The sequence below is a fragment of the Stigmatopora argus genome, chromosome 8 (genome assembly GCF_051989625.1).
Source record: "Stigmatopora argus isolate UIUO_Sarg chromosome 8, RoL_Sarg_1.0, whole genome shotgun sequence".
Classification (NCBI taxonomy): Eukaryota; Metazoa; Chordata; class Actinopteri; order Syngnathiformes; family Syngnathidae; genus Stigmatopora; species Stigmatopora argus.
The window spans coordinates 3,334,067-3,361,953 of record NC_135394.1 but is presented as its reverse complement, the minus strand read 5'-3'; the positions used below and the strand labels follow the sequence as shown (position 1 = coordinate 3,361,953).

The 27,887-nt window shown below is 38.2% G+C and overlaps 1 protein-coding gene across 3 annotated transcripts in view; it reads left to right on the top strand.

Annotated features, from left to right (window-relative positions):
- kank4 (KN motif and ankyrin repeat domains 4) overlaps positions 1 to 27,887 on the top strand; it is a 59,593-nt gene that overhangs the window by 14,235 nt on the left and 17,471 nt on the right. The window contains exon 1 of one of the 3 annotated variants that reach the window (XM_077608210.1): positions 19,718 to 19,739. The exons of the other annotated variants lie outside the window; for them this stretch is intronic. The gene's annotated coding sequence lies outside the window, so the exon portion shown is untranslated. Of the gene's footprint in view, positions 1 to 19,717; positions 19,740 to 27,887 lie in introns of those variants that run through there. 3 annotated transcript variants of the gene reach the window in all.

The following is a 27,887-nucleotide window of genomic DNA, read 5'->3' as shown; positions in this document are numbered from 1 at the left end:
ATGCCTATTTGCGTTTGTTTTCGGGTGTCTGAATCAGACTGAAAAGGGGTTTAAATTTTCTCGACTGCACGAAAAACCCAAGGAACTTGTGCTTACTGTGCTTCACTAGTCAATCGTGAGTTATTGTTATTTATATTTTCTTTCCTTGTTGAGGTTATGCATTTCAAGTTAGGTGGGGGACATCCTGTACTGATGTTTTATCCAAACAGGAAAGCAATAATAAAACAATTACTATTTAGCAGCAAGCTTTCAGATGATGCATGTTTCTACATCTTTGACCATTACTGTTCTATGGAAATAACATCCGGTAAGATATAATTCTAGGTCTGTTCTTTCTCTTGCTTTCTGCAAAATTAGTTTCATTGTACTCTCCTTAATTACCTTATGTCTCTGTCTGCTGCTGTGGATATAATTACACTCTGCTCGCACACATACATAACACAAATGTTAAAATGCCAGGCTGTTGCAAAATGCAAATAAATAAATGATAACAACCCACATTTATATATATATATATATATATATATATATATATATATATATATATATATATATATATATATATATATATAAAGAAAAAAATATATATATTTTTTATAATCTTTTATAGTTCGGAATCTTATATAATTTCTTTTTCTACAGCCATATTCACTGCACACATTTAATTAATATGCTAATGGTTTCATCGGGAGCTACAGTCAGCATGGAAATATTGAATTATTTTTTGTATTAAAATCACATTAATGCTTTACTGGTCACCTTGATGGTTCATTGGGCCCTTGAGAGCAGTACTTGAGAGATTCTATGATGGATATTACAGATGAGTTATACAGTGGATTTTTTCAAAGATCATTCACCATTTATATTGTTTTGAAAATTAAATATTCATATTCCAACTTTTCAAACATCAGTCTCTCATGAGCCTGTTCTAAGAACGTCCGTCTCACATTTCTGAGATTGAGGGTTCAATCCCTAGTGGTTCGGAACCTTCCTGTGTGGAGTTTGCATGTTCTCCTGGTTTCCTCCGACATCCCAAAAAACATGCATAGTGGGCTGTTTGAAATATCTAAATTGGCCCTTGGAATGAGTGTAAGCATTAATTTTTTGTCTCGCTTTTCCCTGGCTTTGGCTGGCAACTTATTCAGGGTGTCACCTGCCAACTGCCCATTATTGGCTGGATTAGGCTCCAGCACCCCCCACAAGCCTTGTGAGGATAAATTGTACAAAAAATTATTGAATGGAAAAAAATTGGCCCAGACATTTTCATTCGAACACAAATAAGGTCTTCAAATTAAGATATTTACATTTAATTCTACATTTTTCAAGATATTTTGTCCATCATGAATATGTGCTCTGGTCTTAATTTTAATTTTCTCTTGTCCTAATCGAAAGGAGGCCTCCTTTCATTTTAAACAATTCATCGTCTTTTGAAAACCCTTGTTCCCTTTTGACTTTCTCTCCTCGTAAAAGGTGTGAATATCCAAAAATAGTCGCCATCCTTCTCTGTTTTCTTACAGTAGAGTAATTTGAGACTGTTTTTTTTACTACTTCTCTCTACTTCTAAGTATCTATTAGCTTAGTAAACTACCACCTAAAGGAAACGATGAAGAGCAGTGTTAAGTGTCAAGTTGTGGCCAAAGTGGTGAAGGTGAGCAACAGTAGTTTGAGAGCTGAAAGCAGAGATGGGATATTAAAAACCAAGCGTACATTCAGTTCTGAAGGGGCCTAGGCAAGAAATGTCATGGGAATGTAAACCCATGTACTTAGTGCAGGAAGAGAAGTCAAGCTGAGCAATCCCACTGCACTGACCAGTTTACTATTCCTGCCTGCTTCCTCTTTCCGGCTATCTCTTGTCCTCATTATAAGGTCATACCCTTTGAGTGTTTCCAAAATACATTTCTGTAGTTGTGTGTCAACAGGCAAGCAGTGGAGCTTATGTAAAGTTATATGCCCACAACAATTCAACTGTTGTTAATCCAAGTGTTCATTCATTCGTTCATTTTACATACCACTTATCCTCACAAGGGTCATGAGGGGGCTAGAGCCTATCCCAGCTAACTACAGGCACCAGGCGGGGAACACCTTGAATTTGGGACCAGCCAATCGCAGGGTACAAAGAGACAGACAACCATTCACGCTCACACTCATTCCTAGGAGAAATTGAGAATGTTCAACCAGCCTACCCTGCATGTTTTTGGGTGTGGGAGGAAACTGGAGTACCTTGAGAAAACCCGCGCAAGCTTGGGGAGAACATGCATAATCCACACAGTGAGGACCGACCTGGGATCGAACCCTCAACCCCAGAACTGAGAGGCCGACATGCTAAGCATTCGGCCACGAGGCCACCATACCAAGTATACAATTTAAAAATTCACATTGTAGAAAGCATCTCAAAGGAAAATCTTAATTTATACTGTTCCTACTTTTTAATTCATGACAGGATGTGATAATGCCAATGATTCTCATTATTCCATCTGGCAAATTTCTTTAACGTTGGTGCTCATTCAAGTCACCAGTGGGTTGGAAACTATCTGAGATGACATTGCCAATTAAAGGGCACACATTGAGAAACAACCATGCAGACTCAAATTCACATCTGGAGACTAAGGAATGAAGGATTTGTATTCACTATATCAGCCTAAATGCAAAATACATGCCACATTGAATGAAATATTACATTTAAAAACAAACCCAAAAAAATATTTTGTAATATTTTACTTTCATTTTGTTCCTCTGAAATTGAATATGCCCTGACGTACAGTGAATAACATCAGTTGGTATAAGCCAATTAGATAGACTGTGTTTTAGTCAGGAACTACATGCATGAGCAGACATGTGGTCTAAAGCTAACATCAACAGCTGCCTAAGCAAAGTCAGGTTTTGCACGAACAGTCTGTTTTCCTATCCAGTGCCTTCTGCTACTCCACATTTGTAATTGTCTTCCTGAGCACTGCGAAAATTGTAAAAAATGACAAAGTAAGCACATGGAAGAGCCACACTCGAGTTTTAGTTATCACATCATAGCAGCACATTTTTCCTACTGGAAATCATGTCAAGGATTTAGTGGCTTTATATTCACTACCAATAGCCTCAAGGTTGTCAAAATCTCAACCTTGCATTCACATACATTGTTACATAATGATGTTAACTAATGTATTCAAGCATTTGTGGTAAATACCAATCTAGAGAGGAAAAAATGTAAACATGGGGAAGTGAAATAAATGGAACAAAATGTGTTTCCTTTTGTAGAAGGTCCTTACTGAAGCAAACAACTGTAGATAATCCATTGCGTAGATAAATAGAAAATACAATAAAATTAAAAATACATTTCAAGATTTTCTGGTTAAGACGTGTGCACTCAACACATCTCTACTTCAATCAATTTTACATAAATACAAATTAACCCCACTAAATTATATTACAATGTTACATATGTTGCCAGTACTGGTATGATTTCTCAAGAGTGAAGTTTGTATTTAGATTTGAAAAGGAAAGATGAAGTCAATCTCTCCACTAGTGCACATTATCAACACTAATAATGTATTTAAGGGTAGAATAAAGTAGGGAAAACCTAAACAATCTAACATGGGCTGAAAATATGTTTTAAGAAAGTGGGCCCATGTGCACTGACGGTTTGGCAAAGATGAGATTGCAATTTAGTGCAAAACTTGGTGCTTCCCCTTGCATGCATTTTCATGTTTGCTGTATCCCACACTAAAGTGCACTTTATGCAGAGGTGGCCACTTAAATATACTCAAACTTGCTTAGGTACAGTATGGACAACACATGCATGCACGTATACACAATAAAGAAATGCAAGCAGTTAATTAAAAATGTACATGATATTTTTATTTATAATTAATTTAGCAATTAATGTTTCTCCCAGTCTGCATGTCTGTTCCCTTAGACTTTTTTCTGGAAGAACGTTTTTGGTTGTGTTGCCGAAATTTAAATTTTTTTGCTAGGCACAAATAGCAAATAGATATATAGAACCCCAATTCCATGCCACCCAGTTAAATCGCACCATTTTCAAGCTTCGGTTATGCCCCGCTTCAAATTATCGCCTTAGCGGCTAATAATTATCTGGATGCTGTAAATTACACATAAGGATTCTTATCGCCAGCGCAAATTACGTTCGTCCTCCGTGCAGTTTTTACCTCAAATACACGAACGTGAACGGAAGTGACCTTGGACACCTTTTGTTTCTCACTGCTTCTCTTATTCATTGAGCAGATATAGAGTCTGCATAAGAATAGGGGGAGGGGTGGTTTTAATTTTACATCATTCCGCTGCACAGGGAATACGCACCCTTTTCTTCCTAAGCGTTGCTATCTCTAGATTTTGTTTCCAGCAGAATAAAGCCGCCCTTGGAATTAATGGCTTGTTTCTTCAACTCCATTAACATGAAATTCTCACATAATCTTCAAGGCCCATAGTTGGATTTTATAGGACAGGCTGCAGCTGCTTTACTTTAAAATTTTAAATTAGAATCAGCTGAGATTAGTATTACAACTTGTGATTTTAAAAGTACAGCTACAGTATATTAAAGCTCCGGAACTGTATACACAGGGCTTTTCTGTGGCTTTTAAGAGCAGTTTGTCATGTGTTTAATGGCCAGAAATAGTGTAAAAACTACAAAAATGTTTCAGATAAAAAGTCCTTCATTTAATAGCAGCCATCGTTCTAACTGTGTTTTTAACCAAACCTCAGCTCTCCTGCAAAGAAATGATAGTTTTATATGCTATTCTAACTGTGAACCTTTGACCAGTAGATGAACTAAGAAGCTAAGCAACTCTGAACTCAAACATACAGTCAGTTTTATAACTGCAGTTGTATACATTAGAACCCAGGTGCTCTGAAGGTGTATCCCGTGAGAGGGTCATTAAGGCAAATCAGAAAAAGATTTTTGAAGGTAAGATGGATGAATAGATAAATTGAAATGATATGTTTTTTCCACAATACATGAAAATAGTATTGTTCAACTTTTCACATTGCAGGCCCCAAATGGTCCGGATATTTAGACTGAATAATAGCCACAGGGCCTCTGAAACCGCATATGCAAGTCTCTCTGATAGATTGTGGGAACAGTTCACACATAGTAATCCAGGTCAGAGTTGGGCTGCCATATTGAGGAAACGCTTAGTTGCTTCTGTTCAAAAACAGTTTGGAAAATCCCCAGAAAATTTGATAATTACTTGCCGTTCTTTTTTTTTTTTTTTCAATTTCAATTTGACGAACTGAGCTCTTTGTTACGATGTGTCTTTCGTATAGATATGATCTTAATTTTATGTTTGTGTCTCCACTATTGTGAATTAAAAATGGCAGGGAATGCTTTTTAGTGAAAGGTCAAAATAAACATCTTTTAACTTTTCAATTTCTGTATGCAGCTATTGGTAAAAAAAACATACATACTGTACATGGATGCAATGAAACATCAAACTACAAATGGTTATAGGTTGAATTTTTTGCCCGGCAGGCCTTATTTTTTCCCCTCTTATTCAACTTGGGCATCAAACATGGGGTTGCAATTTAATCATATTCAGAGTCTTCAGTGTGGTTTTCTTCTAGATTTGGAAGTTGTAGAGACAAATTGTAAAATCACTCTTCAATAAACTGTTTGGATTAAAATACTGAAAACTTTGGACCACTTTCTGCAAAGAAGCCTACCTTCCGCTACATAACTTCCAGTAACTGACTTTGCCTTGCAGGAGAACAGCAAAATTGTGTTAAAATTGTATATGTGCCTTTTTGGTTTATTTTACTGAGAAAAGGACAACGAGTTATGGCTCAGAGAAGTCCAGGATATGTTACTGTTAGCAGTTAGAGAGCAATTCATTCATTTTCTGAACTTCTTATCCTCACAAGGGTGCTGGAGCCTATCCCAGCTCACTTTGGCACGAGGTGGGGGACACCCTTTATTGGTGGCCAGCCAATCGCAGGGCATGAGGAGACGGACCACCAGCCACCACCATCCATGCTCACACTCATACCTAGGGGTAATATAGTGTGTTCAACCAGCCTTCCATGGATCTTTTTGGAATGTGGGAAGAAACCGGAGTACCCGGAGAAAACCCACGCAAGCCTGGAAATAGCATGCAAACTCCACACAGGAAGACCGACTTGGCATCACCAGGACCCCAGAACTGTGAGGCCAACGCGCTAACCAGCCCCTGGGCCACCGAGTTAGAAATTTGTTTCATCTAAAAATATCTTCATTTCCCTGGTGATATTAATAGAATCAATGATTGAATACAGTGTTCCCCGTTAGAGAGCCTAGCTTTATTGATTGTGCAGAAAATAATCCGGGCTTTGATCCAAAGGTTCAAAGAACAGTCATTCAGTTGTTCTCTGTGTTCAGGCAAATTGTGATCCAGCAAATATGAATTGCACATCCTTTAAGGTCATCTCTTAGTATAATAATTTCTGTATTCGCACATCTATCTCGTGGATTGGTATTTGGTCCAGGAGGGTTGTTTTAAATTTGGCAGCAGAGCAGGTTAATGGTAAACATGAAATTCAATTCTCTGTAGGAATAACATTCAGCTGTGCAATATTCAGAATATTTGCGAAAACTTTCATAGGACTTTCCTTCAAAAGCAGGTACACCTTTATGATTACCCTTATTTATTTCATGATTAGTCATCATTTATAATTGCAGATGCACTAAAAATTCTGTGGGGTACATTTTTAACCGAACATGACTAAAAATGTGGCTTCCACATTTTTGTCTTTTCTTGCCCCCTGTGAGCAGCCAAAACAGGCTTTGGATACTTTTATTTTGCTCTGATTTTTCCGTGTGGGTACTCTGTTTTTTTCATGTGACAGGACTGCAAGACCAACAAAAGGTCTGTTTAATGATCACTACAAGAAAAAGCATTTCAAAATTATCCCTACAATACATTTTTTTCCATTTTATTTTCCTGAACCACTTTATCCTCACTAGGCTCATGGGGGGGTTGCTGGAGCCTATCCTAGCTACCTTCGGGCACGAGGCGGGGGAACCCTTAATTGGTGGCCAGCCAATCGCAGAGCACAAGGAGACAAACAACCATTCACACTCACACTCATACCGAGGGGCAATTTAGAGTGTCCGATCATGCATGTCTTTGGAATGTGGGAGGAAACCAAAGTACCCGGAGAAAACCCACACAGGCCCGGGAGAACATGCAAACTCCACACAGGTGGACTGACCTGGATTTGAACCCAGGACCAGTGAGGCTAACGCGCTACCCTACAATACAAACAGTGAAAATAAAATACAATTTTTTTATGTTACTTTGATGGTGAACCCTCGAAACAAAAAACATATAATATTTCATATTATTTTATTACATTTCATCAATTGCAGCCCAGTGAATGAGTGGTTTGCGTGTCGGCTTCACAGTTCTGAGGTCGAGGGTTCGATTTCGGGTAGGTCCTCACTGTGTGGAGTTTGCATGTTCTTTTCCCACATTTAATTGGCTTGTGTGGCTTCTTTTGGGAACTCCAGTTTCCTACCACATCCCAAAAACATGCAGAGTAGGCTGGTTGAACACTTTAAGGTGCCCCTCAGTATGAGAGTCAGCGTGAATGGTTGTCTGTCTTCTTGTCTCTTTTGTCAATTGCAATCAAATCACAAACCACATAGATGAAAAACTACATGAATCTGTGGGGAACAAAATAAAATCTCTCACAAGGTCACCTTTAAGGCTTGTGGCACCTTTTAGGCTGTTCCTTTCAATGTTTTGTCCAAAACATGAACTCCTGACCCAATGTTTCATTAGCACTTTTGATAATCATTATCAGCCACCTACAACATTATGATCACTTACAGGTTATAATAATATCCAAGATGTGAATGTTTTGTCTTTTCAGCAGCTATAATGAATACATTTATTTTCACACTATTGGATATGTATTTCATTCACTACATGCTTTATAAATATTTGGTTGTAATTTGTGTTAGTTTTACTTGCAAGTAAATTATATGGCAAATACTTTCTTATTTGCTTTGCCTTCACTGGATTTCTTTTCTTGCATTGGGATAACCCAGTTTCCTGTTAAACCTAACCAGAAGACTGTTACAACCTCATGTGTACTTTTGCCCATGCTCCCACATGGTGTCTGGTGCAAAGCATGCTTGCACAAAACTGATTGACGGAATGAGGTGAGTTGCATGGGGACTTGACTGCGATGAAGCATTCTAACTGGGTATATACTGACAAATCACAATAATAGGTACACCGACACAAGTACGGCATCATACAGAGATGGATGACCAGTAGCGGGAAAACTGATTCTCAAAGGTCATTTTGATTGCAGGATTTTATTCTGACCAATCCAGCACAGAGGATTTACCAATGAGGTGCTGGCTGAAACAATCCCCACCCGAATGCAATCAACTCATGTAACACACTAGATTGGGAAAACATTGTTCTCTTGGTTGGTTGGAATAAAAACCTTCGCCCATGGTGGCCCGTTGTGAAATAGTTTATCGACCTCTGCATTTGCCCCCTTATCTGAAGTAACTAAATCCTACTAGAAACAGTGTATCAGTAAGATACAATAGCATGATACAGCTTTGTAATAATGTTCCTGCTCAATTGAATTCCCTCCCACACCGGCCACTTTGTATTGCAATTAAGCCAGTCATTGCCATGTAAGCACGTTCAATGTACGTACGTATGTGTGTGTTTCAATCACAAATACATTAACCAGTACAGTGGTACCTCTACATACGATCTTAATTCGTTCCGGGACTGAGCTCGTATGTCGATCTTCTCGTAACTCGAACGAACATTTCCCATTGTAATGAACTAAAAACAAATTAATTCGTTCCAACCCTCTGAAAAAAACAGGATATTGGATTGGAAAAAATGTTTTATTTCTTCTAATTCGCCATCTATTAACAAAGTAACACATAACTAGTGGTTTAATAGTAATAAAATGTGTTTAATAGAACTAAAATTAGACGGATTTCGCGGAGGGTACAGAGAGGGACATAGAGGCAGGCGGGGGTTACTTTTTTCCACAGTAACACACTCGTAACAGAATGAACAAATTTTTATTAACTTGGATTAATATATACAGACACACTCAAACATATGTTTAATGTAACTTTACACAAAACTGAATTCTAATTTTTTTTTATTTTTTTTTACCTTTGTTCTCCGGGTTGACTCCAGCCGGACATTCAGCGGGAGTTTTTAAAAGGAACGCATCAAGAGTTGTTTGTTTTTGCCTTCCCTTCAAAATATTTCGAAAATGACGCGTGACCACTTGAGCTCGATTAAATCCTGTGTCATCAGTTCTTCGTGGTGCTCGGCGATTAGATCATTCACATCTACCTCGTTAACCTCCAGCCCCAAGGAATTTCCAAGTAACACGATATCATCCATGACAACGAGCAAGCTCTGTGACACGTACCCCACTCTCATATTTTTCAATTATTTCGCGCTTAATGTTGATTGTCAACGTTCGCCTTTTGTTTGCACAACTCTTCATTCCACCTGTTTGCTTTGGATCCATTGTTGTTCACTTTGTATTATACATTGACTAACGGGGGAAAAACACGTGAAAATGCAAGCTCCACCCAGTGCTCGTAGATATCTGTTATATACGAAAGAGATACGGCAAAAAAGACAGTGCGCTACAATGATAAACCGCCTCTCATGTCTTGGCCACCTGGCTTTCTCGCATCTCGAAATGTTTCTCGTATCTAGAGATAATTATTTGCTCGAAATTTTCCTCGTATCTCGAGCTGCTCGTATGTAGAGGTACCACTGTAGATGTTATTGCTGCAGTCTTAACAGCTGCTCACTCTAGCACCGCTGGGTTGAAAAATGCTGCTGTCATACGAAAACAAAAATTAAAAAGCTACCTTTTGTAGCCAAACTGAGCAACAGCTGGCAGGACCCACTGTGAATGCTTACAAGACAAAATCACAAAACAAATCAAAGTTGGCATCGCTTGGATACAAAAGACAAAAGCGCAATGGCTTACTTAGCAAACTAAGAGAATAATGGTTTCAAACAGTGAGGCACTCTTGATAATTATTTTTTTTCCTGTTGACCAACAAAAATCTTTATGTTAATATGAGATCAAGCTGTTGGCTCCTTGTCCTGTCTCGTACTAGTTTTCCGTCACCTCGCTCTTACTCAGTTTCTCAGTAATGGTTGCTAGTATGGCAGAACAGTGGAAGAATGGTTAGCGCTGCGGCCTCACAGTTTTGGGTTCGAGATTTCGATCCCAGGGGGGTCTTCATTGTGTAGAGTTTGCATGTTGTCCCTGGGCTTGCGTGGGTTTTCTCCGGTTACTCCAGTTTCCTCCCACCTCCCAAAAACATGGATGGTAGGATAGTTGAAATCTCTAAATTGCTCCTAGGTACGAGTATGAAGGTTGAATTTGTGCCCTGCAATTGGCTGGCTATAAATTCAGGGTGTCCCCTGCCTGGTGCCCATAGCCTTCCTGCAACCCTTGTGAAGATAACAGTTCAGAAAATGAATGAATGGTTGCTAGTATGTTTCAAACCACAGTTCTAACACTGTTGCAGTGTTAAGAGACATGTTTGCCCTGCAAATTTGACACTAAGAACCCGCTCATGCGGAGAGGGAATGTTCCTTTCAGCTATTTTTATCCGTATAAATCTGAATACACGTACACAGACAACATTTGGAATGCCTTTCTTGAAGAGCCTGCCTTAAAGAAAAGAACACCATTATCCTGTTATGTAAGTACAACGGCCATGACATCTTGACGATGAATGGATTCTGTTATGTGGCATTCATGCAGGAATTGCAGTCATAACATAACAGCTAAGTAAAATATTGATCGAAGTGTCAAATGAAGCTCAAACAAATAAAAAGACAAGTTCTGGAAAAGAGACTAGGTATAGTAAGGTATAATTGAGGTCATATTCAAAGAAAGACAAAGATAAAGTGAAATGAGGATTACTGAGTATGACAGGTGATCACAAGAAATGTTAATTTCAAGCATAGGAACCCAGATAGTGGGTAGGTGTTGGTATGCAAAGGAGAGCTGTCAAACTGTCTGTTAATTTTTCACGGTTTTAATTAATTTACTTTTGGGTGTATGCAGCCACTGGCAGCCTTTGGAAGACGCAATCCATCCTTGTCATTAGAAAAGGGAAAACTGCTCTAAATGTTGTTATGATTTACAGATAGCAAACAAGTATTTTTATTATACAATTTGCAAATATTTTTAGAGTGCTTTTGGTGATGTAGTTTGTATTTTTCATGCTTTATCACTGAGCTTTTCTAACATTTTAAAAGCCTTTTACACCATTGTAGGAAGCTTGGCACCTCTTGTTCTTCATGCCAACCCAATATGTGTTGCTGCTCTTTGAGCATGACCCCTGCCTGCAGGGTTCTTCTGTGTTTAGTGTTTCCAGTGTGGAGGGACAGAAATAGAGGAGGGGGACAAAAGAAAGGATGGGTGAAAGAAGAAACACCGGTGGAGAGAGGTGATTCTTGGCTTTATTGCTGTAGGCAGCTGTTTCTCTGCAACGGCAATATGCAAGCCTCTTTTTTTACACTATACCTTTTGAGGCAGTCTTACACTCTTTTTAAAGTAGAAAATCATTGAAACTGTCAAGAAAGATTTAAGTCTATCACTGAAATGAGATATAAGCCACATGGGGATATTTTACTTCTTCAAGAACACAGTTTTTTGTTCAATGTTTTCTATATTTCTCAAATCATTGAAAAACCATGAGTAGCGATGAAAGTAAGAGTAGAACATTGTTCTGTTTATACGTTGATGGAACCAGACCAGAACCAAATTCCGACAGACTTTATTTACAAAGCAAAGGCATATTAACTTTTAAAGCCCCAACGAAGAGTAGATAGTCCCAGTGGAGAATATAAATCCATTTATATTTTGTGTGAATAAGACTTGATAAATAATTTAGTATATCAAGCTGTGCTCATGGATAACTGTATGTTTATCACTATAATCTACATATATATATATATATATATATATATACACACACATCATATATATAGCGATAGAGAGAGAGAGAGAGAGAGAGAGAGAGAGAGAGAGATTTATACTTGCAAATATCCTTGCAAATAGCAAATCGTAGCTCCTTGAAAAATGTGTGTGCCAGATCTAACAGGCAATCCTATGTTTCGTTGTGGCGACCCCTGAAGAGATAAGCTGAATGTGCACCGACCGATGTTTTAGAAGAATTTAAATGGAGTGAAATAAAAATAAAATAGTTTTATGCTTTCTTCTTCTGAAGTTAGAACTAAACATTTCTATTCAAGGAACAGCATAACTAATGTAATTAATTCATGTTCATAAACAATAAACACCTAAATTAAGGTCGCATAATAATTAAAGTTAATGCATCTTGAACACTGTCCTCCTACTTTTACATGTAGTACATATGTATGACCCGTTATAAAAATAATTGCCCATAGAACCTAACAATTACAATGTAGTAGTGCAACCTTGACTTAAATAATTAAGAACAATCTAAAAACAAACTGATGATTCATTGGCATCAGTGGAGAAGTTTTGGCATTTCCATTGGTATCAACTCTGGATGTAGAATTGGTATTGCCAAGCCCTTTATTTAGTTTTCTGAGCCATTAAGGTGGATTTTGTTGTGCTTTACTTTTCAGGTATTGTACTGCATTTGGGTATGTTGTCCTTGTACTCTAGGTTTTTGTTTGGCCAACTATTCCAGGGAACAGTCATCACTGTTCCAAACTTTCCTCATTTGTAGATAATTTATCTGACCCTCAAAACATTGGAAAAAAAATTGTAGCCCTTTCAAAGCTGGTTTACCATAGAATTCAATGATTTTTTTCTTATTGCCTTTTGAATTACTTTCTTTGCATTTCTTTTGAGGATTTTGTAGCATCTTTCAATTTCTTTGACGCGTACTATTTCAGTAACTTTTCATTTAAACAGGTTTAGTGACTGTGCTTTATGGCAGTTAACCTATAATTTAACAAGAGCATTCATTCATTTTCTGTACCGTTTATCCTCACATGGGTCACAGGGGGTGCTGGAGCTTATCCTAGCTGACTTTGGGCATCAGGCAGGGGGACATCTTGGTGGCTAGCCAATCACAGAGCGCAAAGAGACAGACAACCATTCACTCACACACACACTCATACCTAGGGACAATTTAGAGTGCTCAACCAGCCTACCCTGTATGTTTTTGAGATGAGAGAGGAAACCGGAGTACCCGGAAAAAAAAAACATCCAAACTTGGGGAGAACATGCACACTCCACACTGTAACCACTGGCCCACCGGGCCTCCTTAACAAGCGCAATTCATAATATTTTTCTCCTGGAGCCAGATTAGTTCAGATGTTTTTCTTTTCTCCCAATATATACAAATTTAATGTAGTAACTACATTATAATTTTCCTGGGCTGACTTTGTGGGATTATTGTTATTATCATGAGTTTTTTCCCTTTATGTTTTAAGCAAAATAGTCTACTGTCAAAAAAGTGAAGAAAAAAACATAAAAAATAAGGAAGTTGTAAATACTTTTCGGAAACACTGTTCAAATAACATTTCACTGATTAATAAATACAGCAGCAATTGTTTATTTTTACGGCCAAATCTCATTCCAATGTATGCATTAGGAGCAATTTTCTTGCAAAGCTACAGTTAATGTGAATGTTACCTTTGGTTGCCTCTGACTCAAACACACACACACACACACACACACACAGTGAAGTGTGTTGTGTGTTCAGTTCAGTCATTTTCAATGTATAAACATTTTTTTCCCTCCCCCTAAGCCTTATCAGCAACTGGCCTTCCTCAGGATGGCTGCCAGCCCTGGCCCAGACAGGCACACAAAACACCTTCCTGGTGGAAAATGCTGGTCATATTTTACATCGTTTTTTTTTTTTCATTCTTCGACTGTCAGAGCAATGGTACTTGTTCAAATTTCTAAGCAGCCCTCTCAGTACTTCTGAGCACCTAAGTAGCACTTTTTTGTATTAAGCACTCAAATAGATAGCATGACTGTATTATATATATATATATATATATATATATATATATATATATATATATATATATATATATATATATATAATACAGTCACTCTATCTACTTGAGTGCTTAATACTGAATCATCAGTTTGTTTTTAGATTGTTCATTTGAAATAGGTACAGCTGTGCTGGAATGCACAACTTTGGTCTATTTTTCAGCTTTCTTAAATCCAGTACCTACAGTATAACCTTTATCACTTTCTACTGCTACTATTTGACAAATGTCTAACATTAAAATGTTATAGCAGAATAGCAGGTGATGATTGATTGTATTTGCCACAGCTACCTACCTATTGTTGCTGGAAGCATTTCAGAAAAATTTAGTTGGATTTCATGTAAATTTTCATTCTTACAAATGACTTTTCATTTCAAAAATGTCTCATATTGTAGTTAGATTTATAGTAATGCATCAAATTCATATAGCATTTTTCAGGAGACTCAATGTACATTATTTATGTATTCCTCATTCTGGTGATATGCAGCTTTATTAGCCACAGCTGCCCTGGGACAGCAAATTTGTGCCATCAGCACTTTTGACTATCATCATCAACTCGTTCTTGGACTGCCTTTCCATTGGCAAGTTGGGTCAAACGTCCTGAACAAAACTACAAGTCTGTGCCCAAGTTGGAGCTGGGTGCCAACCCCTAACTCTTCGATCAATAGACAACCCGTTCAACTATTTGCACCACTGCCGTGCATCTATTTCACTCATAATTTCAGGTCTTACAAACATATCAATGTGTTTCCGAAGTTTATTATTAGAAATTAGACAGCATTGGAACCTCCATATCCTCTCATGAGTTTGAGAATCGGCACAGTGACTCCATGAGTTTCAAAATAATCACACATTTGTAATTCTCTCTGCCGCTGTCCGAAATAGCATTTTTTTAACTCTTGCCAGTAGAAACACATCTTTATGTTTGTTTACACCCGCACCCACACTCAGTGTTGGTACATAAAAATACTTACTGTACGCTTACAATCTTATACTATAGTTGGGCACCAGTTATCGTTTTAAAATTAGAAGCACATCCTAGTCAATATTCACTAGCATGTAAAACCCATCGAATTTAATTTAACGATTCCATGAAGTTTGGATGTTGTCACCAATGACCATTGAAGCACTCACCACAACACACTGCAAATTATTACAACCCCAATTCACATTCTCACTGTGGTGGTGTACAGGGCGGGCGCATGCTTAAAAAGAGACAGCAAGATGGATTTTTTTTCTAACAGTAAATAACATTACTATAATAATCAATGGCTTAACAAATAATACTAATGAGTTACTACATACATGTTTCAGGCCAAAATTATATTTTATACAGTATATCATGCCACCTCATGGTGTATGGGTTCACTCGCCTGGCTTCAGTGCAGGCAGGCGCGGGCTCGATTCCCGCTGGTGGCAGTATAATTGGGAGGGCGAATGGTCGTTTGCCTCTCTCTGTGTGCCCTATGACTGACTGGTGACCAGTCTAGGGCAGGGGTGGGCAAACAATTCCACAAAGGGCCGCAGTGGGTGCGGGTTTTCATTTCAACCCATTGAGAGGGCACCTTTTCACCAATCCGGTGTCCTACAAGTGCAATCAGTTGATTGCAGTCAGGTGCTTCTTGTTTTCTGCAGGAATCTCATTGGTTAAACTGTCTGTGCTATATCGGTTGGAACAAAAACCTGCACCCACACCGGCCCTCGAGGACCAGTTTGCCCATGCCTGGTCTAGGGTGTAGTCGGCCTTTCACCTGACGACAGCTGAGTAGGCTCCAGCAACGCCCGCAACCCTTTCGAGGTTGGGCGGTATGGAAGATGAATGAATGCATGAATAAACAGTATTTCATTTGCATGTAGCATCAGCATTCAATTTAGAGCCACTACTCTACTGCCATTATAGATGATGCACAGCTCCATACTTTCAAAGCTCACAAAGTATCTAATTATTGCAATAATGTTCCCTTTGGATTTTCAAAGGGAGATTTTGGTCTGGACAGCATTAAAGCTAGGACCGCTGCTAAATAGAGGAATTAATAGTTAATGCTGTGTCTGAGTGTCCTTTGCTCTGGGGCACAAGGAAGATGACGTAATGTGGAAAGAAAAAAAGAACACATTACTGCATTGAAAAAATTGCCATTTCTTTGGATACACAACGCTGTTGAGGTTTGTAGAAATGTGTGATGTTAACATTTTTACGAATGCAATTGTTGGGTATAAAAGATATAGCATACCAACTTCACTTGTATCATGTCTCCTGCTCCTCCTATATATTACACACAAAGGCAGGGTTTTCAGCTGTGACATTGACAAACTCATTGCAAAGCTATTCATGTAAAAAAAATGAAACATGAAAAGGTAACAGCTCACTACTTCCTGTTGAATTGCTTAGAAACTACTGCCAAATATGTGCAGTATGTATGCCTACCTAGTCATGGGTCCTACTTAATGCCACAAAAAAAAAAAAAAATCATAAATTAATGCAGGATCTAGTCTAGGGTGTAGTCTGCCTTTCGTCTGATGTCAGTGGGATAGGCTCCATCGACCCTAATGAGGATAAAGCGGTTCAGAAAATGTTATGAGATGAGCATTCAAAGTATTATTTGGCAGGTTCCATTTAACTGTCTTTATTCATTACTACTTTTTGCAGGAATGCTGAAGTTTATTTTCAGAACAAATCCAAATGGTCTTGACACTGAAGTTTTTGCTAAGACACTTGATTAAGCATAAACCATACACATGCAACTTTGCATTTCTTGTAATCATTGCTATCCTGCGAGTGGGTAATTTGTGTTATGTCAACTGTTCGGTGAGAGCAACCAAGCCACTTGCAGACATGCATTGTTCCAGACTGTTTTAAGCTGCCCTCTACCCCCATAGTCATGTGCTTTCTTATTATTCCCAAGTTGATAGTTGTTATTTGATCAAATAGCTCACACCTGTCTTAAACTGGAATTGTCACTTGAGTTACCTTAAATGAGTTGGTTGGTTTGAGAGACTATTTTCTCAATCATTATTCTTGATTTGTAGTGCAGGTTGTTTGGTGACACAACCGTCTAAACTTAAAAAAACAACAACAAAAAAACATTTGCAGTGATGCAGATGCTGATCCAAATGTTGCTATAAGCTTTTTTTTCGTACATCATATATACAAACGTGATGGAATATACAGTAGAAGTTCCATAGGCATTCATATTGGAGCTGATCTCTCCTGACACCAGACAGTTCATGTGATAGGAGAGAGAGAAGCTTAACCCCCTGGGCCACATTACACCCTCTTTCAGTTGGCTGCGTTACATGAAAGAGTCCAAGTTAATTTTTATGCATGTTTGATGTTTGACCAGGTTATAACCACAAAACAAGCCTAGTTGAAAGTTGTTCATTTGTCAATTGTGACACTCGCAGATGCGTAATATATTACACGGATCACCAAACTGGTCCTCAAAAGATGGAGTGAATCCCAGTTTTTGTTACAACTGATTGAGCACAGACAGCTTAACCAATGACGTTTCTTCTAAAAGAAGCAGCACCTGACTGCAATCATCTGACAACAATTGTAAGACACCAGATTGGCAAATCAGTGTCATTTTTTCTGCAACATAGTTACATTCATAATTGAATAACGAGGAAAGTAATTTATGTACTTATTCACAGAAGTTTGAAGCTTCAAATATGAAAGAAAAAAGCTGTGATATTATCGATATTGACAGATTTTTTTATTGTGATAACAATTATTGTCATATCCCCTAGGCCTAGTTTGGGGACACCTGATGAATTAAAAGATGTTAAATAGAAGCCTGTAACAAAAGCCTTAAAGAGTCATTGCAAATGTCACTATCTGTAAGGATATCCAAATAAAATGCCTGCCATTTTTTACACATTAGCACTAGGTCTTATTGATATTTCCATGATATTATTTGCACAGCCGTTCTTCCCAATTATTTGGGCCATTGTACTCCCACAAAAATAAATGTAGTGGGATACCACCCAGAACTCTACTGAAGTCGGGCGCCTGGTTTAAATATGTCACATAAATGGATCCATTTTTATGTACTCTATATTTCTCTGTGCACTCTACCTTCTATTTTATAGAGGTTTCATACTTGCTTGATGTTTCTGTGTTTTCTTTTAAAATTTGTTTGAAGTTTGCAATACTTTACTACTGGGGTTCATGCAGGAGAAAAATAAAAGTTGAGACCATTAGCCAAGAAGTTCACTTATTTAGGAGTTGTTAATTATTTACCTCAATTACTCGGAAGAACCATCTTTAAGCATTGATTTAGTTTTCTGTTATTGAGCTAAACACAGACTTCCTGAAAGAGTACTCATTGTGTAGAGATGCTTATCTAGAACAACTGAGTTGGTGTCTGAAAAACAAATTGCTCACATCTAGTGTTCCCTTTGTCACAGTAGACGACTGGTTCGCACATTCATATCACAGTTCAGATGCGTTGTGTTCAAAACTTGGGTCCAGCCTTCCCGTGTGTAAAATTGCATGTTCTCCCCCGGCTGTGAACTTTCTCTTACGAGTCTCTGGTTTCATTACACTTCATGCATGCTATGTTAATTAGGTGTGAATGTAAATCCAAATTAGCTGACTAGTAACTATATAGCACTCATACCACCATAGTGAGGATTACATAAAATGAGTGGATAGTAAACTGTAATTAGCTTGTGCATTGAAGGAAGCATAAATCCACATAGCTTATATAGTTTACAGTTTATATATTATGTAACAACTTCAAAACTCTGGGTCAAATCAAGGTCAGTCCACCTGTGTGGAGTTTGCGTGTTCTCCCCGGGCCTGCGTGGGTTTCCTCCGGGTACTCCGGTTTCCTCCCACATTCTAAAGACACGCAGGGTAGGTTGGTTGAACACTCTTAACCCTAAGTATGAGTGTGAGCGTGAATGGTTGTCTGTCTCCTCGTTCTCTGCGTTCGGCTGGCCTCGATTCAGGGTATCCCTTGCCTCGTGCCCGAAAGTCAGCAGGGATAGGCTCCAGCACCCCCCTGCGCCCTTTGTGAGGATATAGCGGTTCAGAAAATTAATTAATGGGCATGTACCACATTTCTACAAAGCACATGATTAGTATTGTGTCATTAGACAAGCCCCCCCTAATATTGTATTTTTATTATTCTAATTTTGTTAATGGTTGGGCATACTAGACTTACAGGCTTGGTTGTAACGACATCAGCATTGCCATAAGGTATGTGCCCTTGAATATCTTTTCATTATTAAAGCTACTTTTGCGAAGTCATTTGCGCACCCATGTTCCCAGAAGGTACATTTGCTTATCTTCTAAACCTTTAATGCATTGCAATGCGGCTATCTTCCTACTCCTTGGAGCTTGTGGCCGGTTCTAATAGTGAAGTAGAAACACCCATTCCATTAGTTAACACTATTACACAATATAAACTAACATGAACAACTACAATAAAACATGTTTTTTCTGCCAATATCATGTTTTTGTTTTTTGTACACTTCACATATTTGTTTTTTCATTACTTGATGCTTTCCCGTTTTTTCATTTCTCATTCACTCTCTTCGCTCCACTTTTCTCCCCCTCAACAAACTCTGCCAACATCTCCACCCATTTCCCACCCATCTCGTTCTGTTCTCCTCCCTCCTCTTTTCCTCAGTTTGTGCTCGGGTGAAGACAGACAGGACTCAGATATTCTCAGAAAAATCAGAATGAGTAAGGATATGGGGTGAAGAACTGAGAGGCAGGTGAGAATTAACGACAAGCAAGGATAATTCTCTCCTTTTTCAAGCCTAGTTGAAATGTATATATTTTCTTGCTTTCACTGTCTCTATGTTTATAGAACAAAATTATTTATTTTATTTTGCTTCACATTTTTTTCAAGACCTCACCTTCCTATTTACACACTCCCACTTTCCCCATCTATTTTTGCCGGGTAGGATATAGGTCACACGCGTTGCCTTGTATATATGAGAAACCAACTGCTGCAAGAATCAGTGTGCGGTTTTAATTCTATGTGAGAAGATTGTTTGCTGCTTGAGCAGCTGACACAATGCAAAAGGAAGACGATGAAAGGGCTGCAATCAGCAAATTCATTGTTTTGAACTGCATGAATGTGGTGTGTTCTATGGAGGTTTGGCTAGCCAGCCTCTTTGTGTGGTCTGTGTATGTCCAAATGGGATTAGAGTGCTTCCATTGGGAACAAGATCAATAAACACTAATTCAATGTTGTTCTCCTCCAGCCTGGGCTGTAGAATGTGAAGCAATACTGAGACACCATGGCCCACCTGACTTCACACCCCACTTGTGTGAGGCAGGTGGGATTGTGTTTTCTTATGCTGCGTGTATACATACGTTTTTTCTAGTTTATCCAAGAGTGTGACATTTTTTTTATAGTGTGTGGACTGAATCCCCTCAGTGTAATGTGAAATTAATGAGGCGTTTTTGGACCATTTTTTTAAATATATACTTCACCTGTAAAAAGATGCACATTCCTAAAAACACAACGCGAGACAGATTCATTCAAGAATGCCTATTTCCTGTTACCTGGAGACAAAGGAGGCAATGTTTTGATAAGTTATGGGTCATTTCAATTTCCCAATTACAGTGGTACCTCTACTTACGAAATAGTCAGGTTACGAAAAGCCTCAATGAGAATATTTTTTTTCCAAGAAATAAATTCAAGTTACAAGATGCAAACTCTCACCCCAAAAAATCAACAAGGGGGCTGCTTCTCCTTGCTGCTGTTTGTGCGCCTTTTGAACACTGTTCATTGTCACATAATTCTAACATGGTGTTTCTTGAGATTTTAGAGTGGGCTTAAAGCAACTTTAATTTATATTATTCATTTTGGGCCCCAAGACAGTTAAAACAGTTACACCTAAGGCCAATTTAGAGTGTTCAACCAGCCTACCATGCATGTTTTTGGAATGTGGGAAGAAACTGGAGTCCCCTGAGAAAACCCATGCAAGCCTGGGGAGAACATTCAAACTTCACACAGTGAGAACCAACCTGTGATCGAACCCTCGACCCCAGAACTGTGAGGCTAACTACTCGTCGTCCGGGCCTCCCACAATCAACAATAGTACTATTCTGCAGTTACTTTAATATGCTTAGGGGAGGAAGTAGCTCATAGAGGTACTCAAGGAACATCTACAGTAAAAGGTTGTCTCTGTGCTCCACTTAATAATAGATAGTAGATTACTGTATTTCCTTTATTATTAATAAAAGAAGGCCTCTGTGCTAAAATAGTCTTATGGGGGCACAGCTAGATCCGAATCTTTGGATGAAATAATTAAGTGATTGGCTAATATTCTTGAGGTAATATGGCTGGTACTAATCTCTATATACTTTTTAAATGTCTTTGCAACTTGAAGATGCAAGAACTATGGCCTCAAGCCATGTGCATAATAGCAAACTAGAGCTATGAGTACACTGTATACAAAATGTAAGGTTTGCGTGCTTGAACCATTCACAACCATATTGCACTCTTTTTTGTGCAAAAGTGCCTTGTGTGCTTCATGTTTGGTCAAAAGGTCCAGATTAGTGTTGTATTAAATCTTGTGCCGGGCAGCCCGGTAAATGAGTGGTTAGCGCGTCGGCCTCACATTGGGGGACCCACATTACAATGACTTGCATGGTAGGCTCATTGGACACTCTAAATCGCCCCTAGGTATGAGTGTGAGCGTGAATGGTTTTGTCTCCTTGTGCCCTGCGATTGGCTGGCCACTAATTCAGGGTGTCCCCCTCCTCTGGCCTGTCAGCTAGGATAGGCTCCAGCACCCTCCGCAACTCTAGTGAAGATAAAGCGGTTCAGAAAATGAAATGATATGAGTTGAGAAATCTTTTGCCATTCAAACACAAAATAAAATCAAAAAGACTGACTGTTCTAAAACAAGAAGAGGATGATGCTTTGTCAAGAATCTGATAGAATTTAAAATATGCCTTACCAAAAATACTTTGAAAATGATGAAATTAAAAAGTACTATGAGTAACTGTGGCAGTAGCACATCTGCCTCACAGTTCTGAGCTCAGGGGTTCATACCTGGTTTCCGGCCTTCTTCTGTGGGGTTCTCCCTGTACCTTTTGCATTCATTTTCTGAATCACTTATCCTCACAAGGGTTCCAGCTAACTGGGTACAAGGCAGGTGACACCCTAAATTAGTGGCCAGCTAATCGCAGGGCACAAGAAGATAGATAACCATTCACGCTACAACTCAAACCTAGGTTCAATTTAGAATGTTCGGCTTCCTCCGAAAAAGGCATTACAGGCTGATTGAACACTAAATTATCAATTTGTATGATTCTGAATGGTTGTTTGTCTTTGTGTGCCCTGCAATTAGCTCGCAACCAGTTACGGGTGTACCATGCATCCTGTGAGGATAGGCTCAGGCACTCCCGCTACACCTTTGAAGCCAAAAGGTACAGAGGATAAATTAATTAATTATGAGTCAAATAATTCTGCGGCCAAGTGGTTAGCGCATCTGCCTCACAGTTCAGCAGTTGGGGGTTCGATCCAAGGTTTGTCCTAACTGTGTGGAGTTTGCACGTTCTCCCCTGGCTTGCATGGGTTTTCTCTGGGTACTCCGGTTTCCTCCCTCATTCAAAAGACATGCATCCTAAGATGGTTCAACCTTCTTAATTTTATGTGTGAGCGTGATTGGTTGTCCGTGAATTAATGAATGATTCGGTTGTTTCGCCTGACTTTGCTGCTTGTTGAGTGGGTTCAATTCCCACTTGCTGGCTGTGTTGTGTGCATTTCACCCAAAGTCACCCAATAATTTATTTAATTTATATATGAACATGGATTCTAATAACATTACGGCACATTTTTGGCACAAAAGTATGTCCATTTGACTTTCTCTTGAACAGCTATTTGAAATTCAAAGTCCTGTGTATGTGAATAGTTTGGCGTCTGTATTCTATCGAGTGCTATGAATTTAGGGCTTACACAAGCTGGATTTGATGTAGCCAAAAAATATGCTACATGTTTTACATAAATACAAGTTTTATACTGATCTATGCTATTTGTGTGATATACGTATAACAATAGTGCAGAAAGATAAGGCATACTACAGTATGCAACAGTACATGATATTTCTGTTACAATAGTGGTCCTGCTATGCAGGCTAAGTGGATTAAACAGTACCAATCTCACAATACATCCGCCTTTTTGGTTTCCCTGTGCTGAAAGTTGGTGAAAAGGGACGCAGTGTACTGGTTACCTTCTCCAAGTAGAATAAAAAGTGATAACTGGACCCATTCAGGACTGCAAGAACAACTTGGAAGTTGTTTATGTATTTTGATGGCGTTGCCCTCCAGATTGGCCCGACCTTATGTTAATGAGCCCATCCGCAGTCAATGCATTTTCCTTCAGACTGTCTGTTTATGATATTTTAATACATTCAAGAAATAATTCAATATTTTTTTATTAGATAGAGGAGAGTGCTGAAAATTGCGGGTGGGGGCATGTTTTTTTTTCTGCATGTTGGAGATATGAATCTACTGCCACTCCCGTGCCTGTCTCAATGTTCACTTTCTTTCGACTTCTCTCATCTAACCGCCCACCTTCTGCTTGTCGAGCGACGACAGTCACCGTTTTCTATTTCCTGTCTGCCTGCCATCACCGCAGACTGTCACTGTATCCAACTAATTTAATCTCTTGTACACAGATAACAATTAAAACTAATGATTTCCCCCCTTCCTCATGGATCGGTCAGTCAATTTCAAGCTGTTCTGTGTTTGTTGCATGCCTGAGTGGTTTATAATATATATAATGAATTAAACAAATGAGCTCAGGGATAACAATTTTTAGTAGATGGTTACTCCTCAAAATGGTCTCTAAATAAATATACTGAAGGCATTTACGACATCCTGCTGTCAGGGGGAGCTTATTTACTGCACTCCCCTTGCTTACATCTTTTTTCCCCTTCTTGTTTCATCTCAGCCAGCTGTCGTGGCCTCTGGACTGCTGATGACAGAATGTGGCATGCATCCCAAAACACTATCATGATATCAATTTTACAACAATGTAATAAATCCACACGAACAGACACATAATTGAAATCAACAGAGTAGAATGTTACAGACAAAGATTGCTTTTTTTCATGATATTGATTTACTGGCGCTAGCCGATTGTGCAGTGGTTCATTCACCTGGGTTCAGTATGGGCGGTGTGGGATTGATTCCCATTCGGTGACGTTGTGATTGTGAGTGCAAATGTTTGTTAGTCTTGTGTGTGCCATACGACTGACTGACTGATGATCATTCTAGGGTGTTGTCTTTTTCCAAAGTCATCTAGATTAGGCTCCACCACCCTGCGACCCTGACAAGGATAAGTGATGTTGAAAATCAACGATTGATTTACTAGTACATTAGTAGGTACGGACTTCATCTCAGAAGATGATGGACTCTGCATTTACTACCTAGGATACTACTTAGCCTTCAATAAATTTACTTGACCAACAAAATTAATTAGTTATTTTTTTCCTCAGATGTTTGTATTAAATTCATAAGACACTGATCTTAACAAATTGTTGGATGGACCCTTTTCTGTTTGCAGAATACAGTTGGCGGATCTTTGAGGCAGCCGTTTGGGACTTGAAGTAACAACAATAACAAAATAGTGTCATTGAACCAATTCAGTCTTCATTCGATAAGCAGTGTGTCCAATTAGAGTATGCAAATTGTAGCCTGGCAGCGTGGCTCAGTAGTAGAGTTGTTCCCCTCCACCCAAAGATGATCTCATCTTATAATCGCACACAGATTTAGGATGTTCATGATATCATTTTACTGACTGAAGGCCTGTCAAAGCGCCTGTCAAGATGTTATTGATGTTTTTCTTGTTCTTCTTGTGGAATCTAACGTTGATATCCTACTCACTGTCATTCATGAGCCAATTGTCTTGAATTTCTTACCTATATTACATTGAGTGTTATCTATAAATCCTCTGAACCACGTAGATTCAATGATTGTGGACTTATTGGTGTCTTTGTTGCCTGTAGGTTACAGAGACCCAGTAGAGGGCATGCACACAGCCTTCAATGTTGTGGTGTCTCTTTATACTTGACTTTTACTTTTATTGGCTTGTTATTTAATAAAGCTATTCCCACTTCCCTTCGAAAGATCTGACTGAAACATGGCGCTATTGCTGCTGTTAAAATTAAGTGAGGAGGGAATTTATAAAATTAACTTTTACAATCTTTGTCAGTGCAATGAATGTTTGACATTTATCTTGTTTTAACATTTCAATAATATTTTCTTATTACTTGATGACTACTTATTTTCACCCTTTTTTATCTTTGCTTCCTCTAGCTTTATCCTTAAGCTGTTCATGACATTGTGATTAAATGTGTATTGTTGCCCACTCTGTCACCGATTACGATCAGCTCCCAATTTGGCTAATTGAGCCTAAAGGACAGTAAACTGCAGTTTCATTAAGCACTAAAGAAGGCAGGAATGCTGATTTGCTTCCGACTCCTGGGACACATGCAAGGCCAGCAGGTTATAGAATGGTTGTCATGGTAACAGCCACATCCTGTGATATTGAATGCAAAAGCTATCATGACATTTTTCCTAACAGAGACAACAAATCACTACTTGTTCATGATGTAATTTAGGCAAAAGCAAAACTGAACTTCAGCAGTACATTTAAATAATTACTTTATACAATACAACATTACTTAATAGCTTAACATTCTCAGAAACACATTTGGAATTGCAGTAGATAATTTTCTTTTCAACTTATTTAACCCCTAACCCACACTTAATTGCCCTGCGTTGCAACACATGGCCACCAATGAATATGAACCTTTATTTATGATTCTACTTACAGATACAGATTTTACTTTTCAACATGCTTTACTGTATTACAATTAAGCAAGTTGGTAGTGTTGCAAGCAAAACATATAATTATACATAGAATATAATATGACCCATCAGAGCATAAGTCGCAATTTTCAAAGGGCAATTTTTAATTTGATCAAAAACCAAAATCAAACAACATAACATATTTTTCAGATAACTATAGCGTAAAAAAACAACATAAAAGATTTCCGTGTTCAGAGAGGGAAAAAAACGTGTGTGTGTGTGTGTGTGTGTATGTGTGTACAAAGCCTATGGATTTATCACAAAGGCCCTAACCCATAGCGTAAAAGCTCTTAGAATTTGACAAATGTCCACATTTAATTTGTATTAGTCTCATAATATGGTAATAATTACCTAAGTCCATAAAAGTCAGTAATCTTGCTCAGTTGTTTTCCAGTTCATCTTGCTCTTTTGCAGCACTAAACTGCTTAAAGATTAAGCAGTCTCTGTTTAGTGCTTCTGCTAGGGAAACTTAAGATGCAATTCATGTATAACTTTTGGTTACAACAATGCATTGATGCAACGCATTTGCTACCAGGGGGCATTGCCCCAAATCATCTAATTACTTCAAAATATTGCAGTACTTTAAAGCAATATATGATTTATTATGTGATGTGTTTCACCCCAAAGAAACAACACTTACATCTGTCTTTATATGACAAAAAGTAACAGTAATGAATCAAACTTAAAATTAACAAACAACCCAAAAAGAAGACCCAGAAGTGGAACCAAAATAGGTCGGAAATTACTCACATCAGTGCACATAATGCTGTAAATAATTGCATGTGACCGATGCTGTGCGGTTTGTCATTGAGCTCTCAAAATGGGTTTATACAATGAAGCACATCTGCCACCTGTCAACAATATTAATCCAGAATAATCATTTCAAAATTGTAGCCTGAAAACAAAATGAAATCCTCTGGCACCAAAACAAATATATAAACACATTATATTCCCAACAATTTCACTCACTAACTTTGAGACATACCCACATTATTTATTAAGCAAACATTTGGAAGGCATAAACTATATACATTCAAAATAGATGAAGATACTGTCATTTCTCACTATTTTGCGGGTTCAACATTCGCAGCTTCCGTCTATCATGGTATTTTCTATTACATATCGTAATTAAAAATATTCATAAAAATGTCAAATTTCATGCTGAAACTTCCAAGCAGAAGACAGGTGACCGCCATTCAACTTAGTGCCAAATAAGAACAATTCCGCCAATTAAGGACAATTTCTCCGTAGAAGAATGACGTGGTCTTATTTTGAAAAATCTGCTGGAGATCTTTGTTCCTTATGCGCCAAAAACTTACCGGAGAAACACCCCCTGATGCTCCCAAGGCGCCCGCTGAAAATTCCATCGATGATAATATGTCTCTCCAATCTGACAAAGAGGCATCACTTTTTTACTTTGTTTTTTGGTTTTAAATCAAGCAGATAACTATTTTCATTCAGTTCAGTACTTAAAGTATTTACCAATTCATTTTATATAGATTTTATTTAGATATTAATACATTAAAGGCTTTACATATGCATCTAACTGTGTAACTTTTTATAAATAAACTTCTTGATGATTGTATATTTTTGTATAGACGCGAAAACATATATTACGTATAGTATAGTATGGTAGAAATAAGAGGAGGCTTATAGTTTATATATTTTCTGAGATTGTAAAGGGTGGAGACATTTTGTTGTAGAAATCAACCTACAGAAAATAAGAATTATGAAAAAAAATAAACATTTTTGACTTGATTACCTAAAAAACGTGTGGTACTAAATACTATATACTACTCACAGGTGCCATCATTTTTGCACAGACTCCATTAGGGTACTTTTATTTATGAACCTTTTTCTGGACTATGGTGTGTACTCAAAGTCATAATTTTGGACCAGTTATAACATTTTTTTCTCAACATTATCATTCAACATTTACATAGCGATTTTCTTCATGCGTATGTTAACAGTAGCAAGGTCTACTGTCTGGGATATACAGGATCTGGAAGGAAGAGTAGAAGTATTAA